The sequence below is a fragment of the Bufo gargarizans genome, chromosome 3 (assembly GCF_014858855.1).
Source record: "Bufo gargarizans isolate SCDJY-AF-19 chromosome 3, ASM1485885v1, whole genome shotgun sequence".
Classification (NCBI taxonomy): domain Eukaryota; kingdom Metazoa; phylum Chordata; class Amphibia; order Anura; family Bufonidae; genus Bufo; species Bufo gargarizans.
In genome coordinates, this window is record NC_058082.1 from 136,876,012 (window position 1) to 136,894,451 (window position 18,440).

Here is an 18,440-nt window from a genome sequence, read left to right on the forward strand (position 1 = left end):
CATTTAGGCTGGTGGACACAGACAGCTTCAAACAGCTCATGTCGCTTGCTGTCCCACAGTATGTTGTTCCCAGCCGGCACTACTTCTCCAAGAGAGCCGTGCCTTCCCTGCACAACCAAGTATCCCATAAAATCAAGTGTGCACTGCGCAACGCCATCTGTAGCAAGGTCCACCTAACCACAGATACGTGGACCAGTAAGCACGGCCAGGGACGCTATATCTCCCTAACTGCACACTGGGTAAATGTAGTGGCAGCTGGGCCCCAGACGGAGAGCTGTTTGGCGCACGTCCTTCCGCCGCCAAGGATCGCAGGGCAACATTCTTTGCCTCCTGTTGCCACCTCCTCCTTCTCGGCTTCCTCCTCCTCTTCTTCCACCTGCTCATCCAGTCAGCCACACACCTTCACCACCAACTTCAGCACAGCCCGGGGTAAACGTCAGCAGGCCATTCTGAAACTCATATGTTTGGGGGACAGGCCCCACACCGCACAGGAGTTGTGGCGGGGTATAGAACAACAGACCGACGAGTGGTTGCTGCCGGTGAGCCTCAAGCCCGGCCTGGTGGTGTGTGATAATGGGCGAAATCTCGTTGCAGCTCTGGGACTAGCCAATTTGACGCACATCCCTTGCTTGGCGCATGTGCTGAATTTGGTGGTGCAGAAGTTCATTCACAACTACCCCGACATGTCAGAGCTGCTGCATAAAGTGCGGGCCGTCTGTTCGCGCTTCCGGCGTTCACATCCTGCTGCTGCTCGCCTGTCTGCGCTACAGCGTAACTTCGGCCTTCCCGCTCACCGCCTCATATGCGACGTGCCCACCAGGTGGAACTCCACCTTGCACATGCTGGACAGACTGTGCGAGCAGCAGCAGGCCATAGTGGAGTTTCAGCTGCAGCACGCACGGGTCAGTCGCACTACAGAACAGCACCACTTCACCACCAATGACTGGGCCTCCATGCGAGACCTGTGTGGCCTGTTGCGCTGTTTCGAGTACTCCACCAACATGGCCAGTGGCGATGACACCGTTATCAGCGTTACAATACCACTTCTATGTCTCCTTGAGAAAACACTTAGGGCGATGATGGAAGAGGAGGTGGCCCAGGAGGAGGAGGAGGAGGAGGAGGAAGAGGGGTCATTTTTAGCACTTTCAGGCCAGTCTCTTCGAAGTGACTCAGAGGGAGGTTTTTGGCAACAGCAGAGGCCAGGTACAAATGTGGCCAGCCAGGGCCCACTACTGGAGGACGAGGAGGACGAGGATGAGGAGGAGGTGGAGGAGGATGAGGATGAAGCATGGTCACAGCGGGGTGGCACCCAACGCAGCTCGGGTCCATCACTGGTGCGTGGCTGGGGGGAAAGGCAGGATGATGACGATACGCCTCCCACAGAGGACAGCTTGTCCTTATCCCTGGGCAGCCTGGCACACATGAGCGACTACATGCTGCAGTGCCTGCGCAACGACAGCAGAGTTGCCCACATTTTAACCTGTGCGGACTACTGGGTTGCCACCCTGCTGGATCCACGCTACAAAGACAATGTGCCCACCTTACTTCCTGCACTGGAGCGTGATAGGAAGATGCGCGAGTACAAGCGCACGTTGGTAGACGCGCTACTGAGAGCATTCCCAAATGTCACAGGGGAACAAGTGGAAGCCCAAGGCCAAGGCAGAGGAGGAGCAAGAGGTCGCCAAGGCAGCTGTGTCACGGCCAGCTCCTCTGAGGGCAGGGTTAGCATGGCAGAGATGTGGAAAACTTTTGTCAACACGCCACAGCTAACTGCACCACCACCTGATACGCAACGTGTTAGCAGGAGGCAACATTTCACTAACATGGTGGAACAGTACGTGTGCACACCCCTCCACGTACTGACTGATGGTTCGGCCCCATTCAACTTCTGGGTCTCTAAATTGTCCACGTGGCCAGAGCTAGCCTTTTATGCCTTGGAGGTGCTGGCCTGCCCGGCAGCCAGCGTTTTGTCTGAACGTGTATTCAGCACGGCAGGGGGCGTCATTACAGACAAACGCAGCCGCCTGTCTACAGCCAATGTGGACAAGCTGACGTTCATAAAAATGAACCAGGCATGGATCCCACAGGACCTGTCCGTCCCTTGTCCAGATTAGACATTAACTACCTCCCCATAACCATATATTATTGGACTCCAGGGCACTTCCTCATTCAATCCTATTTTTATTTTCATTTTACCATTATATTGCGATGCTACCCAAAGTTGAATGAACCTCTCCTCTGCCTGTGTGCTAGGCCTAAATATATGCCAATGGACTGTTGCAGTGGTGGCTGACATGAAGCCTGATTCTCTGCTATGACATGCAGACTAATTCTCTGCTGACATGAAGCCAGATTGTCTGTTACGGGACCTCTCTCCTCTGCCTGGGTGCTGGGCCTAAATTTATGACAATGGACTGTTGCAGTGGTGGCTGACGTGAAGCCTCATTCTCTGCTATGACATGCAGACTGATTCTCTGCTGACATGAAGCCAGATTGTCTGTTACGGGACCTCTCTCCTCTGCCTGTGTGCTAGGCCTAAATATATGCCAATGGACTGTTGCAGTGGTGGCTGACGTGAAGCCTGATTCTCTGCTATGACATGCAGACTGATTCTCTGCTGACATGAAGCCAGATCCTCTGTTACGGGACCTCTCTCCTCTGCCTGTGTGTGTGCTGGGCCTAAATATATGCCAATGGACTGTTGCAGTGGTGGCTGACGTGAAGCCTCATTCTCTGCTATGACATGCAGACTAATTCTCTGCTGACATGAAGACAGATTCTCTGTTACGGGACCTCCCTCCTCTGCCTGGGTGCTGGGCCTAAATATATGCCAATGGACTGTTGCAGTGGTGGGTGACGTGAAGCCTCATTCTCTGCTATGACATGCAGACTAATTCTCTGCTGACATGAAGCCAGATTGTCTGTTACGGGACCTCTCTCCTCTGCCTGTGTGTGTGCTGGGCCTAAATATATGCCAATGGACTGTTGCAGTGGTGGCTGACGTGAAGCCTCATTCTCTGCTATGACATGCAGACTAATTCTCTGCTGACATGAAGACAGATTCTCTGTTACGGGACCTCTCTCCTCTGCCTGTGTGTGTGCTGGGCCTAAATATATGCCAATGGACTGTTGCAGTGGTGGCTGACGTGAAGCCTCATTCTCTGCTATGACATGCAGACTAATTCTCTGCTGACATGAAGACAGATTCTCTGTTACGGGACCTCCCTCCTCTGCCTGGGTGCTGGGCCTAAATATATGCCAATGGACTGTTGCAGTGGTGGGTGACGTGAAGCCTGATTCTCTGCTATGACATGCAGACTAATTCTCTGCTGACATGAAGACAGATTCTCTGTTACGGGACCTCTCTCCTCTGCCTGTGTGTGTGCTGGGCCTAAATATATGCCAATGGACTGTTGCAGTGGTGGCTGACGTGAAGCCTCATTCTCTGCTATGACATGCAGACTAATTCTCTGCTGACATGAAGACAGATTCTCTGTTACGGGACCTCCCTCCTCTGCCTGGGTGCTGGGCCTAAATATATGCCAATGGACTGTTGCAGTGGTGGCTGACGTGAAGCCTCATTCTCTGCTATGACATGCAGACTGATTCTCTGCTGACATGAAGCCAGATCGTCTGTTACGGGACCTCTCTGCTCTGCCTGTGTGCTAGGCCTAAATATATGCCAATGGACTGTTGCAGTGGTGGGTGACGTGAAGCCTCATTCTCTGCTATGACATGCAGACTGATTCTCTGCTGTCATGAAGCCAGATTGTCTGTTACGGGACCTCTCTGCTCTGCCTGTGTGCTAGGCCTAAATATATGCCAATGGACTGTTGCAGTGGTGGGTGACGTGAAGCCTCATTCTCTGCTATGACATGCAGACTGATTCTCTGCTGTCATGAAGCCAGATTGTCTGTTACGGGACCTCTCTGCTCTGCCTGTGTGCTAGGCCTAAATATATGCCAATGGACTGTTGCAGTGGTGGGTGACGTGAAGCCTCATTCTCTGCTATGACATGCAGACTGATTCTCTGCTGACATGAAGCCAGATTGTCTGTTACGGGACCTCTCTCCTCTGCCTGTGTGCTAGGCCTAAATATATGCCAATGGACTGTTGCAGTGGTGGCTGACGTGAAGCCTCATTCTCTGCTATGACATGCAGACTAATTCTCTGCTGACATGAAGCCAGATTGTCTGTTACGGGACCTCTCTCCTCTGCCTGGGTGCTGGGCCTAAATTTATGACAATGGACTGTTGCAGTGGTGGCTGACGTGAAGCCTGATTCTCTGCTATGACATGCAGACTGATTCTCTGCTGACATGAAGCCAGATCCTCTGTTACGGGACCTCTCTCCTCTGCCTGTGTGTGTGCTGGGCCTAAATATATGCCAATGGACTGTTGCAGTGGTGGCTGACGTGAAGCCTCATTCTCTGCTATGACATGCAGACTGATTCTCTGCTGACATGAAGCCAGATTATCTGTTACGGGACCTCTCTCCTCTGCCTGTGTGTGTGCTGGGCCTAAATATATGCCAATGGACTGTTGCAGTGGTGGCTGACGTGAAGCCTCATTCTCTGCTATGACATGCAGACTAATTCTCTGCTGACATGAAGACAGATTCTCTGTTACGGGACCTCTCTCCTCTGCCTGTGTGTGTGCTGGGCCTAAATATATGCCAATGGACTGTTGCAGTGGTGGCTGACGTGAAGCCTCATTCTCTGCTATGACATGCAGACTAATTCTCTGCTGACATGAAGACAGATTCTCTGTTACGGGACCTCTCTCCTCTGCCTGGGTGCCGGGGCCTAAATATCTGAGAATGGACTGTTCCAGTGGTGGGTGACGGGAAGCCAGATTCTCTGCTATGGAACCTCTCTCCAATTGATTTTGGTTAATTTTTATTTATTTAATTTTTAATTTAATTCATTTCCCTATCCACATTTGTTTGCAGGGGATTTACCTACATGTTGCTGCCTTTTGCAGCCCTCTAGCTCTTTCCTGGGCTGTTTTACAGCCTTTTTAGTGCCGAAAAGTTTGGGTCCCCATTGACTTCAATGGGGTTCGGGTTCGGGACGAAGTTCGGATCGGGTTCGGATCCCGAACCCGAACATTTCCGGGATGTTCGGCCTAACTTCTCGAACCCGAACATCCAGGTGTTCGCTCAACTCTACTTACAAAGTCTCATATTCCACTAACTTGCGACAAAAAATAAAAAATTCTAGGAACTCGCCATGCCCCTCACGGAATACCTTGGGGTGTCTTCTTTCCAAAATGGGGTCACTTGTGGCGTAGTTATACTGCCCTGGCAATTTAGGGGCCCATATGTGTGAGAAGTACTTTGCAATCAAAATCTGTAAAAAATGACCGGTGAAATCCGAAAGGTGCACTTTGGAATATGCGCCCCTTTGCCCACCTTGGCATCAAAAAAGTGTCACACATCTGGTATCGCCGTACTCAGGAGAAGTTGAGGAATGTGTTTTGGGGTGTCATTTTACATATACCCATGCTGGGTGAGAGAAATATCTTGGCAAAAGACAACTTTTCCCATTTTTTTATACAAAGTTGGCATTTGACCAAGATATTTTTCTCACCCAGCATGGGTATATGTAAAATGACACCCCAAAACACATTCCCCAACTTCTCCTGAGTACGGCGATACCAGATGTGTCACATTTTTTTGCTGCCAAGGTGGGCAAAGGGGCACATATTCCAAAGTGCACCTTTCGGATTTTGCAGGCCATTATTTACACATTTTGATTGCAAAGTTCTTCTCACACATATGGGCCCCTAAATTGCCAGGGCAGTATAACTACGCCACAAGTGACCCCATTTTGGAAAGAAGACACCCTAAGGTATTCCGTGAGGGGCACTGCGAGTTCCTAGAATTATTTTTTTTTGTCACAAGTTAGCGGAAAATGATGATGTTTTTTTTTTTGTTTTTTTTTCTTACAAAGTCTCATATTCCACTAACTTGCGACAAAAAATAAAAAATTCTAGGAACTCACCATGCCCCTCACAGAATACCTTGGGGTGTCTTCTTTCCAAAATGGGGTCACTTGTGGGGTAGTTATACTGCCCTGGCAATTTAGGGGCCCATATGTGTGAGAAGTACTTTGCAATCAAAATGTGTAAAAAATGGCCTGCAAAATCCGAAAGGTGCACTTTGGAATATGTGCCCCTTTGCCCACCTTGGCATCAAAAAAGTGTCACACATCTGGTATCGCCGTACTCAGGAGAAGTTGGGGAATGTGTTTTGGGGTGCCATTTTACATATACCCATGCTGGGTGAGAGAAATATGTTGGCAAAAGACAACTTTTCCCATTTTTTTATACAAAGTTGGCATTTGACCAAGATATTTATCTCACCCAGCATGGGTATATGTAAAATGACACCCCAAAACACATTCCCCAACTTCTTCTGAGTACGGCGATACCAGATGTGTCACACTTTTTTGCAGCCTAGATGCGCAAAGGTGCCCAAATTCCTTTTAGGAGGGCATTTTTAGACATTTGGATCCCAGACTTCTTCTCACGCTTTAGGGCCCCTAAAAAGCCAGGGCAGTATAAATACCCCACATGTGACCCCACTTTGGAAAGAAGACACCCCAAGGTATCCAATGAGGGGCCTGGCAAGTTCATAGAATTTTTTTTTTTTTCGCATAAGTTAGCGGAAATTGATTTTTTTTTGTTTTTTCTCACAAAGTCTCACTTTCCGCTAACTTAGGACAAAAATTTAAATCTTTCATGGACTCAATATGCCCCTCAGCAAATACCTTGGGGTGTCTTCTTTCCAAAATGGGGTCAGTTGTGGGGTGTTTGTACTGCCCTGGCATTTGAGGGTCTCCGCAATCATTACATGTATGGCCAGCATTAGGAGTTTCTGCTATTCTCCTTATATTGAGCATACAGGTAATGAGATTTTTTTTTCCGTTCAGCCTCTGGGCTGAAAGAAAAAAATGAACGGCACAGATTTCTTCATTCGCATCGATCAATGTGGATGAAAAAATCTCTGCCAAAAAAAAAAATGGAGGGGAAAGGCATCTGCCAGGACATAGGAGCTCCGCCCTACATCCATAACCACTTAGCTCGTATGCCCTGGCAAACCAGATTTCTCCATTCGCATCAATCGATGTGGATGAATAAATCATTGGCGGGATTTTTTTTTTTATATATATATATATACAAAGTGTTTGCCAAAGTATAGGAACGCCGCCTCCTCCTCAGCTCGTATGCCTCGGCAAACGTATCTGTCACTGCAGAGGAGAAAATCCCGTCTTGCAGCGCCGCATACACCGACTTGCGTGTAATCTGACAGCAGCGCAATGCTTCTGTCAGAATGCACATCGGTGCTGCAGCTAGTAGATCGGTTGGTCCACCTGGAAGGTAAAAAAACAAAAAAAAAAAAAAAAGAAAAAACCAGGCCACAACGCAATAATTTTATTAACTTTGGAACAGAACATGTAACTTTAACTTTTGGAACTAAACATTAACCTGTTTGCTTACCTGTTTTTTTTTTTGTTTTTTTACCTTTATAGAACAAACCTCTCCTTCCCCATGGGTCAATGTGCAAAGCGCAAATCGCCCAAAGATGTGGCGAAGTGCGTTATGCACTTTGTCCCATGTGAAAGGAGACGTTTGCAGCAGCAGTGAGTGAATGGGCCCTAATAGCCCTGTGTGCCTGTCCTGGTGAGATGATCCCTATGCTAATAGTGTACCTGTGAGTGGTACTTCCGGAAACACTCTCCAAAGCATAGGGCAGGGTGGTCCGGACAGTCAGGACAGAAATAGCGGGTGTCACGCCTTATTCCACTCCTGCTACAGACACGACATCTTTTTCGGGGTGACTGTTGGGTTGAGGTACCAGGAACGACATTGGGGAAATGTCGCTCGTGTAGACGGCTAACTACAGTGGTGGTTGGGGCCACGGAACCTCCTGGATACAGGAGGTTCTCGATGATCTCTTCCTGAAATTTGAGGAAGGATCCAGTTCTCCCAGCCTTACTGTAGAGAACAAAACTATTGCACAGAGCCAATTGAATTAAATATACAGACACCTTCTTATACCAGCGTCTGGTGCGTCGGGAAACTAAATACGGAGACAACATCTGGTCATTGAAGTCGACCCCTCCCATGTGGAGGTTATAGTCGTGGACTGAGAGGGGCTTTTCAATGACACGGGTTGCTCGCTCAATTTGTATTGTCGTGTCTGCGTGAATGGAGGAGAGCATGTAAACGTCACGCTTGTCTCTCCATTTCACCGCGAGCAGTTCTTCGTTACACAGTGCGGCCCTCTGCCCCCTTGCAAGACGGGTGGTAACGAGCCGTTGGGGGAAGCCCGCGCGACTAGTTCGCGCGGTACCACAGGCGCCAATCCGTTCTAGAAACAAATGCCTAAAGAGGGCCACACTTGTGTAAAAATTGTCCACATAAAGATGGTACCCCTTGCCGAATAAGGGTGACACCAAGTCCCAAACTGTCTTCCCACTGCTCCCCAGGTAGTCAGGGCAACCGACCGGCTCCAGGGTCTGATCTTTTCCCTCATAGACCCGAAATTTGTGGGTATAGCCTGTGGCCCTTTCACAGAGCTTATACAATTTGACCCCATACCGGGCGCGCTTGCTTGGGATGTATTGTTTGAAGCCAAGGCGCCCGGTAAAATGTATCAGGGACTCGTCTATGCAGATGTTTTGCTCTGGGGTATAAATATCTGCAAATTTCTGGTTGAAATGGTCTATGAGGGGCCGAATTTTGTGGAGCCGGTCAAAAGCTGGGTGGCCTCTGGGACGGGAGGTGGTGTTGTCGCTAAAGTGCAGGAACCGCAGGATGGCCTCAAAACGTGCCCTGGACATGGCAGCAGAGAACATGGGCATGTGATGAATCGGATTCGTGGACCAATATGACCGCAATTCATGCTTTTTTGTCAGGTCCATGTTGAGGAGGAGGCCCAGAAAAGTTTTAAGTTCGGAAACTTGGACTGGTTTCCACCGGAAAGGCTGGGCATAAAAGCTTCCCGGGTTAGCGGTGATAAATTGTGTGGCATACCTGTTTGTTTCGGCCACAACTATGTCTAAAAGCTCCGCAGTCAAGAACAGCTAAAAAAATCCCAGGGCCGAACCGATCTGAGCCGTCTCAACCCGAACTCCAGACTGGGCAGTGAAAGGGAAAACTACAGGTGCGGCTGAAGTTGGGGACTGCCAATCAGGGTTTGCCAGCACCTCTGGGATTCTAGGGGCTCTACGGGCACGTCTTTGCGGTGGCTGCGACGGGGTCACTACTGCACGTGCCACCGTACCAGCTTCAACTGCCCTTCTGGTGCTCGCTACTTCACCAGGTTGTACGGCAGTGCTGGTACTAGGTCCAGGGAGGGCTGGGCTGCTGGTGTATGCCTCACCACGTAATCCGACAGCACCAGCCCCACTCTGCTGCTCTTGAAGCGGATCCTGCGCAACCTGCGGTCTAGCGACACGGGGCCGGGTACGCCTGGTGGTATCAGGGACCTCAGCCTCCTCGTCCGAACTTTGGGTCAGAGAGCCACTGCTTTCTACAGGTTCGTATTCTGACCCGCTGGATTCATCAGATGAGGGTTCCCACTCCTCATCCGACTGGGTCAGAAGCCTGTAGGCCTCTTCAGAGGAATACCCCCTGTTAGACATGTGGGCAACTAAATTTAGGGGTATTCCCTGAGACTACCCAAGAAAAAAAAAGCAAGCCTGTCTTACAAAGGGGAGGCTAGCGAAGTACCGGAGGCCGCTGCGGTTGATAAAAAATATCGCCGCAGTGCGTGTAAAGTGAATGTGCAGTGATCAAAAAAAATTTTTTTTTTTGTCACTGCGGTGGGGCGGGTGTGGGCGAACGCACGTGTGGGCGACCGATCAGGCCTGATCGGGCAAACACTGCGTTTTGGGTGGAGGGCGAACTAAAGTGACACTAATACAATTATAGATCTGACCGTGATCAGTTTTGATCACTTCCAGATACTATAAAAGTACAAATGCTGATTAGCGATACGCTAATCAGCGAATAACGGACTGCGGTGCGGTGGGCTGGGCGCTAACTGATCGCTAACTACCTAACCAAGGGACCTAAACTATACCTAAAACCTAACGGTCAATAACAGTGAAAAAAAAAAGTGACAGTTTGCACTGATCACTTTTTTCTTTTCACTTGTGATTGACAGGGGTGATCAAAGGGGTGATCAAAGGGTTAATTGGGGTTCAGGGGGGTGATCAGGGGCTATAGTGTAGTGTTGGTGTACTCACTGTGAAGCCTGCTCCTCTGCTGGATCCAACCGACGAAAAGAACCAGCAGAGGAGCAGGCAGCCATATAACAGATCATATTTACAAATATGATCTGCTATCTGGCACTTTGATTGGATTTTTAAAAAATCAGCAACCTGCCAGCCACGATCATTGGCTGGCAGGTTGCTGACGAAATACTGCTGTGCGAAATGCCGGCGCGAACTGCGCATGCGCGCGCGCATATTCGCGTCATCTCGCGTCTCGCGAGATGGCGCGTATATGCGTGACTGTGCGCAGCGCTGCCACCTCCGGAACGCACATGTGCGTTAGGCGGTCCGGAGGTGGTTAATCAGGTCTGACAACATAATACTGATTGTTGAACTTAGTATTGTTGTGACATCACAGAACTATTTCTGTAGCACGTATGCATGGACAGCAGAGAAATTTTCTATATAACCTACACTATCTAACACTAACTATCTGGATGATATATTTCAGCTAACTATCGCTATAAGCTACACTGCACCCTGCACTGGACCCTATCAGCTGTTCAGCTGCACAATTCCCTATTACTATCTAACACTAACTATCAGGAATATTTATACGCGATTTGGAATGCAATTTGACAAAGCACAGCACAGTATTCAAGCTCCTCTCTCTCACACATGAAACTCCACAAAATGCCTGCTGGGGAGTGTCTTAATTTATATAGTGATAGGGTAGGCAGCTTTTCTATTGGTTGCTAGGGATATTGCTAAGCTGTGACAAAGCCTTCTCATTGGCCCACAAGCTAGAATAAGGGAGGGATGATCACCTGATGTGTACTGTGTTAAAAAAATAATAAAAAAATGAATATTTGCCATTACGAATATATAGCACTATATTCTAAATATTCACAAATTCTCGAAGTGCCGATATTCGCGATAAAAATTCTTAATACGAATATTCGCGCTCAACACTAGTGTTGTATACCTATTTGATAGGGAATGGCAGTGGAGAAAGAGGTGAGTATAAAATGTTTTTTATTTTTATTTTAAGGTATTTAGTGGCATTGTGGGAATTTTAGGATCATTTGTGCAGCCCCTTTAAATCAAGCTGAGCTGCAATTATTTTCCTAATTATACAACCTTCAATACTTTCATCAGGTTCATTAATTATTACAAGGATCAGACTGGAATGTAAAAAATATAATGTTTGAAGAATACTTTTATGTTAATATTACAAAAGATGCAATGAAATCTTGCATTCCAACATTAAAAAAGAAATGCTTGGAGAAAAATGTTTGCCGTTTTTCTGTCCAAAATATAAAAATGAGCACAAAATATTTTTTTATAATCAATACTTTTTGTTTATAATGACCTAGTTTATAAGAAATTTCCATACGCAGCTGCTACTAAATCCTCTTAAAAATATAATAGTATTTTAATGTTTGGTGAAGAGGCTTTAGAATGTTGTGAACTCTTTATTTTCGTGCTCCAATTCTTTTGTATCCGTATGTTTGTATAGTTTGTGTTTATTTCTGAACTTGTAAAGTTTAACTGCTCCAGGACCCTGCCATTTTTCACCTTAAGGACCAGACCATTTTTTGACATCTGTCACTTTATTTGGTGAGAACTTAAAAATGCTTTAACTTATCCAAGCCATTCTGAGTTTACTTTCTCGTCACACATTGTACTTCTTAACAGTGGTAAACTTGAGTCAAAATAATTAATTTTTATTTATAAAAAAATACCAAATTGACCAAAAATCCATTTTTCTGCTTTTTAAACATAGTGATACCTCCTAAAATAGTTATTACCTTACATTTCCCATATGTCTACTTCATGTTTGGATGATTTTGTAAATTACATTTTCTTTTTTTTGGGATGTTAAAATACTTTTTAAGTTTAGAAGCAAATCTTGAAATTTCAAAACCAACTTTTTTAAGGACCAGTTTAGTTAGGCCTCTTTCACATGGGTGAGATTTCCGTGCTGGTGCTATGTGTGAAGTTAACGCATTGCACCCACACTGAATCCGGACCCATTCATTTCTATGGGGCTGTGCACATGAGCGGTGATTTTCACGCATCACTTGTGCTTTGCGTGAAAATCGCAGCATGCTCTATTTTGTGTGTTTTTCATGCAACACAGGCCCCATAGATGTGAATGGGGCTGTGTGAAAATCGCAAGCATCCGCAAGCAAGTGCGGATGGGGTGTGATTTTCACGCACGGTTGCTAGGAGACGATCGGGATGGGGACCCGATCATTATTATTTTACCTTATAACATGGTTATAAGGGAAAATAATAGCATTCTTAATATAGAATGCTTAATAAAATAGGGCTGGAGGGGTTTAAAAAATAAAATAAAAATGTAACTCACCTTAATCCACTTGTTTGCACAGCCCAGCTTCTCTTCTGTCTTCATCTTTGCTGTGCAGTAGAAAAAGGACCCGTGGTGATGTCACTGCGCTCATCACATGATCCGACCATGGTGATGGATCATGTGATGGACCATGTGATGGACACAGTGATGTCATCAAAGGTCCTTTACCCAGGTCCTGAAGAAAGAAGAGAAGCTGGGCTGCACGTGAGTTAAATTATTTTTTATTTTTTAACCCCCCCAGCCCTATTGTACTATGCATTCTGTATTAAAAATGCTATTATTTTCCCTTATAACCATGTTATAAGGTAAAATAATACAATCTACACAACACCTAACCATGGGTACCAAACATGCAGATTTTTCTCACTCGCGTTCAAAACGCATTAAAATGTTTTGCACTGGCTTGGAAAAATCGCGCATTTTCCCGCGATGCACCCGTATCTTATCCGGCCCAAAACCATGACGCCCATATGAAAGAGGCCTTATGAAGTTACTGTGGGGCTTACATAATATAAACCACCCATTTTAGAAACTACACCCCTCAAGGTATTCAAAACTGATTTTACGAACTTTCTTTACCCTTTAGATGTTCTACAAGAATTAAAGGAAAATGGAGATGAAATGTCAGAATTTCACTTTTTTGACAGATTTTCCATTTAAATATTTTTTTTCCAGTAACAAAGCAAGGGTTAACAGCCAAACAAAACTCAACATTTATTATCCTGATTCTGCGGTTTACAGAAACGGCCCATATGTGGTTGTAAACTGCTGCACGGGCACACGGCAGGGCCCCAAAGGAAAGGAATGCCATATGGTTTGTGGAAGGCAGATTTCACTGGGATAATTTTATATTGCCATATCATGACATTTGAAGACCCCCGATGCACCCCTTGAGTGCACCAAAAAAGTGACCCAATTTTGGGAACTACAGGATAAGGTAGAAGTTTTGTTGGTACTATTTTAGGGTACATATGAAATTTGGTTGCCCTATATTACACTTTTTATGAGGTAATGTCAAGGTGGGGAGTGGGGGAAGCCCCCCACCGTACAATGTCAAGGATAAATAGGATGCCATCATGCCAGAAACCATGGATAAGGGAATAGGAAACATCCTAGCACAACCCTCATCCTATCCCTGACCTCCTAACTGTATGATCTGGCCTTAATGGTAGGGGGGCTCATACTCCGTATCCTGGGCTCCACTGACCCTAGCAATCCCTGGATGAGTAAGGTCAGGGTCAGAGATGACCTGCTCTTCTAAGTCACGAAAGAGCAGGAGTCTCTGCAGGCCTAACAGCAAGGAGAGGAAGCCAAGTGGAACGGCAGGTAAGTATCCAGTGGCAAGAAACCACTGAATCAAGAACTGAACCATGAACAACAGAATACTTGGTGTCTTACCTGCCGTAGCTGCTGGAAAGCACCAAAGAAGAACACAGAGATAAACTGGAACCCATACAAACTCACTGCAATCCAAACACCAAACGGATGCAGTGCATACTGACTGACACACAGGAACCAGCACTCCAGCAACAGTTCACAGACTAGACTTTTGGTCCCCCCTCCTGGGAACCAGGAGACCCCCTTCCGGAGGACACAACAGACAAACATTGGAAATGTCAAACAACCATGCTGATCACAAACACCACACTGACCAGACATGGAACACAAAATGACATACAAATATCACACCAAACTCACAGACAACAGGTGAGGAAAGGCAAGGCAAAGAGACAAAGGGAGGACAAGGGAATGACATCGCAGGAGACATTGCTGATAACTAGGAAATAAAGCAAAAACCAATGACGCCGTGCCCTCCTGCTCTGAACAGTTATCCAGACCGGCATACCACGGACCGCTCTCAGCCGCGGAACACGGCCGTGTGCATTCGGCTTAAAGCTGTGATTTTTTAGTGCCTCCATATTCTGAAAGCCATAGTTTATTTTGTATTTTTTTGGGTATATTATGTAGGGGCTCATTTATTTTGGTATGAGATATCGCTTAGATTTTTACTATTTTAGGGTGTTTATGACTTTTTGATCGCTTAGTATTACACTTTTCGTGATATAAGGTGAAAAAAATGGCTTTTGACACATTTTTTATTTTTTATTTTTACGGTGTTCAGCTGAGCAGTTAGGTTATGTGATATTTTTATACAGCAGGTTGTTATGGATTCTGCAATATCTGATATGTCTACTTTTGTAATTTATCTATGTTTTACACAATAAATGCATTTTTTAAACAAAAATAATCATTTTTCAGTGTCTCCATATTCTGAGTGCCGCAGCTTTTTTACTTTTTGGGCGACTGTCTTATATAGGGTCTCATTTTTTGCGGCATGAGATGGTGGTTTGTTTGGTACCATTTTGCAGTGTGTATGATGTTTTGATAGCTTGGTATTACACTTTTTGTAAGATGACAAAAAATAACTTTTTTGACACAGTTTTTCTAAAATATATATATATATTTTTTAAATAGACTTGATTGTTATGGACATGGTGATACCTAATATGTCAACTTTTTTATTTTTTTTCACCTATAAAGGGGTTCTGCACTTTGTTTTAACTGATGATCTATCCTCTGGATAGATCATCAGCTTCTGATCGGCGGGGGTCCGACACCCGGGACCCCGCGCAATCAGCTGTTTGAGAAGGCAGCGGCGCTCCAGCCCGGCCTTTTCACTGTTTACCGCTGGCCCAGTGATGTCACGACTAGTATCAACTAGCGTGGGCGGGGCCAAGCTCTGTTCACTTGAATGGAGCTTAGCCCCGCCCACGCTAGTTGATACTAGTCATGACGTCAGTGGGCTGGTGGTAAACAGTGAGAAGGCCGCAGCGCTGCTGGAGCGCCGCTGCCTTCTCAAACAGCTGATCGTGCGGGGTGTTGGACCCCCGCCAATCAGAAGCTGATGATCTATCCAGAGGATAGATCATCAGTTAAAACAAAGTGCAGAACCCCTTTAACTAAATAATAGCATTTTTGAAAAAAAAAATATATGTTTTAGTGTCTCCATATTCTGAGAGCCATAGTTTTTTTTTTTTTTTTTTTGGACTGATTGTTTTATGTAGGGGTTTATTTTTGGTGGAATGAGGTGACTGTTTATCCAATATCCAATATGTCTGTTTTTCTTTTTTATGTTTTATTTTGTGATTTATTTTTTACTTGAAACTTGATTTTTTATTATGAAAAACACTTTTTTTTACTTTTTTTTTACATTTTATTTTTGTCCCACTATGGGTCTTCAACTTCTGGGGTCTGATCCCCTCTGCAATGCATTACAATACAACCTGTATTGCAAAGCATTGGCTGTCAGCCTTTTTTCTAACAGCCTGCCTGTGAGACCCAATCTAAGGGCTGGATCTCACAGGCTTCCGGAGGAGGCAAGTCCCGATGCCTTTGGAAGGCATCGGGCTTGCCTTCTCTGCCATTGGGTCCCCACCACTGCAGCGTGGGGACCCGATGTAGATGCGGAGGGCACCCGAAACCTCCGCAAATGCTCTGCATGTCAGTGTATTCACCAATGCCGGCATATGCAGCAGGAATCCAGCTGTCAGTGACTGCTGGGTCTGTGCCGCTGATCGGGCGGGCGCAGCTCCTGCGCCCACCTGATCAGCCTGCCATACATGTATGTGGCTGGTCCTTAAGTCACATTCAGCTGTGACGTACATGAACGGCAAGGGTCCTTAAGGGGTTAATGATCCAAATTAGACTCTCTCCTCTTTTTAATGAATAAGACAAGCATTTGTTACTGTCTAATATTTGTCTAATTTAGATAAGTGTCAATAAATATGAATAGTGTTGCTCTGATATTTTCATTATTGTGTTGGTAGATTTGTGCTGCCACTGTGCTTAGTTCAGCAGCAATTCTATCAACCTTATAACTGTATTCAGTTTTAAGCTGTGAGAAGTTCTACATTAAAGATGAGCAAACCTGTGCTCTTTGCTTTTTTTGGGCAGAAGACAAACTCAAATCTTTCCGCGTAAATTTTGGTGGCTCTACTCCCTGAAAAAAAAAACAATAGGGAGGAAGGGTTCTCACATGACCCTGAGAGGAAGTGGGGAAGAGGGCTTTCCCTGACAGACAGCCTGGATGATCGAATTAATTCTACAGAAGGCAGGGAGGTGCCCTAGCAAAACAAGCAGAATGCCATTCTGTGCTGGGGTGTGAATAAGGGTGCATGGGTCTTATAGCATCAGGCCAAGACAATGAGCTTAGGTAGAGAGAATCAGTGATGGTCATTTCTCCATGTTAGCCCAGGAACACATGCAGGCTGCCATCTTAACTCACAAGTCCAGCGATCCACAGGTAAGCCCTTACCTGTGCCTGTGCGCGAGCCGGTCTGAAACAAATGCAGTCACTAGGAGCAGGCAGTTCCGAGAACAGCCACCATGGGCCTTCATTGGGCTGTTCTCTGAACTGCCTGCTCCCAGTGACCACATTAGTTTCAGACTGGCTCCCAGCACAGGCACAGGTAAGGACTTACCTGTGCATCGCCAGACTTGTGAGTTAAGATGGCAGCCCGCATGTGTTCGCGGGCAAACACGGCAAACTGGCCATCACTAGAGAGAATGAAAAATCAATCAGGGACAGTCATAAATGAATCATAGTAACATAGTATATAAGGCCGAAAAAAGACATTTGTCCATCCAGTTCGGCCTGAATCAATCAAGTTTATTGCCAAACTATGGGTATTGCTGCAGTAATGACATATATATATATATATATATATATATATATATATATATATATATACACAGCTTAATTAAATGGAACTCCTGAAAAAATAAAATTAATTGCGACCATGTGGAAACTGAATACACGTAAACTGACAATTGAGGCTTGATGTTCAATTTCTCGTTAATACACACAGGTAGAGTGCTGCTATATCTTATGTCTTGTAGTAATAACATATATATGCTGGCTTAATTACATTTAACAATCCCCCCCAAAAAATTTATTGTGACCCTGTGAAAGCTCAATATACATAAATGGATGATTGATGTTTAAAGCTCAATTTCAACTTAACACATACAAGTACATCACTGCCACACTGTGGGCATTGCTGCAGTAGTGATGTATATATGCAACTTAATTAAATGGAACCTCCCAAAACAACTTTAAATTGCTACCGTGTGGAAACTAAAAATACATAAATGGAAGACTGAAGTTTTAAGCTCAATTTTAACTTAATACACACAGGTAGATTGCTGCCACACTGTGAGTATTGCTGCAGAAATCACATGTGTATATATGTACACTGCCTGTCCAACAAAAAAGTTGCAACCTGGATTTAACTAAGCAAATAGTTATGCCTATTGGATAATTACTGCATGGGCGATTATCTTTCAGCTGGCAATAAGTTATTTAACCCCAACTGGTGCAATGAGTTACTTCTCATTTCTTAAACAACCATGTTGAAAGACACTGTCTCTTTATATATATATATATATATATATATATATTTACTACAAGACACAAGAAAAAACTGGAATCTACCTGTGTGTTTTAATGAGAAATTGAGCATCAAGCCTCAATCATCTGTTTATGTACATTCATTTTTCACATGGTCATGTATATTTTTTTTTTTTGGGGGGGGGGGGTTTCCAAATTATTAAGCGGTATATATATATTACTGTACCAATGAAACTGGTGTGGCACCAATTTACTCAGTCAGACTTACAGGTTGATGTTAGCGCCAAGAAGAAGTGCACTCTTTACACCGTTGCTAGCTGATTCCACATATAGTAGATGTCTACAGAACCTGTTCTATTAAATGTGTATACAAGTAGAGCCACCCTGACAGAGTGGAGAGGATGTCAGCAGTAAGTTTGTGTTGATGT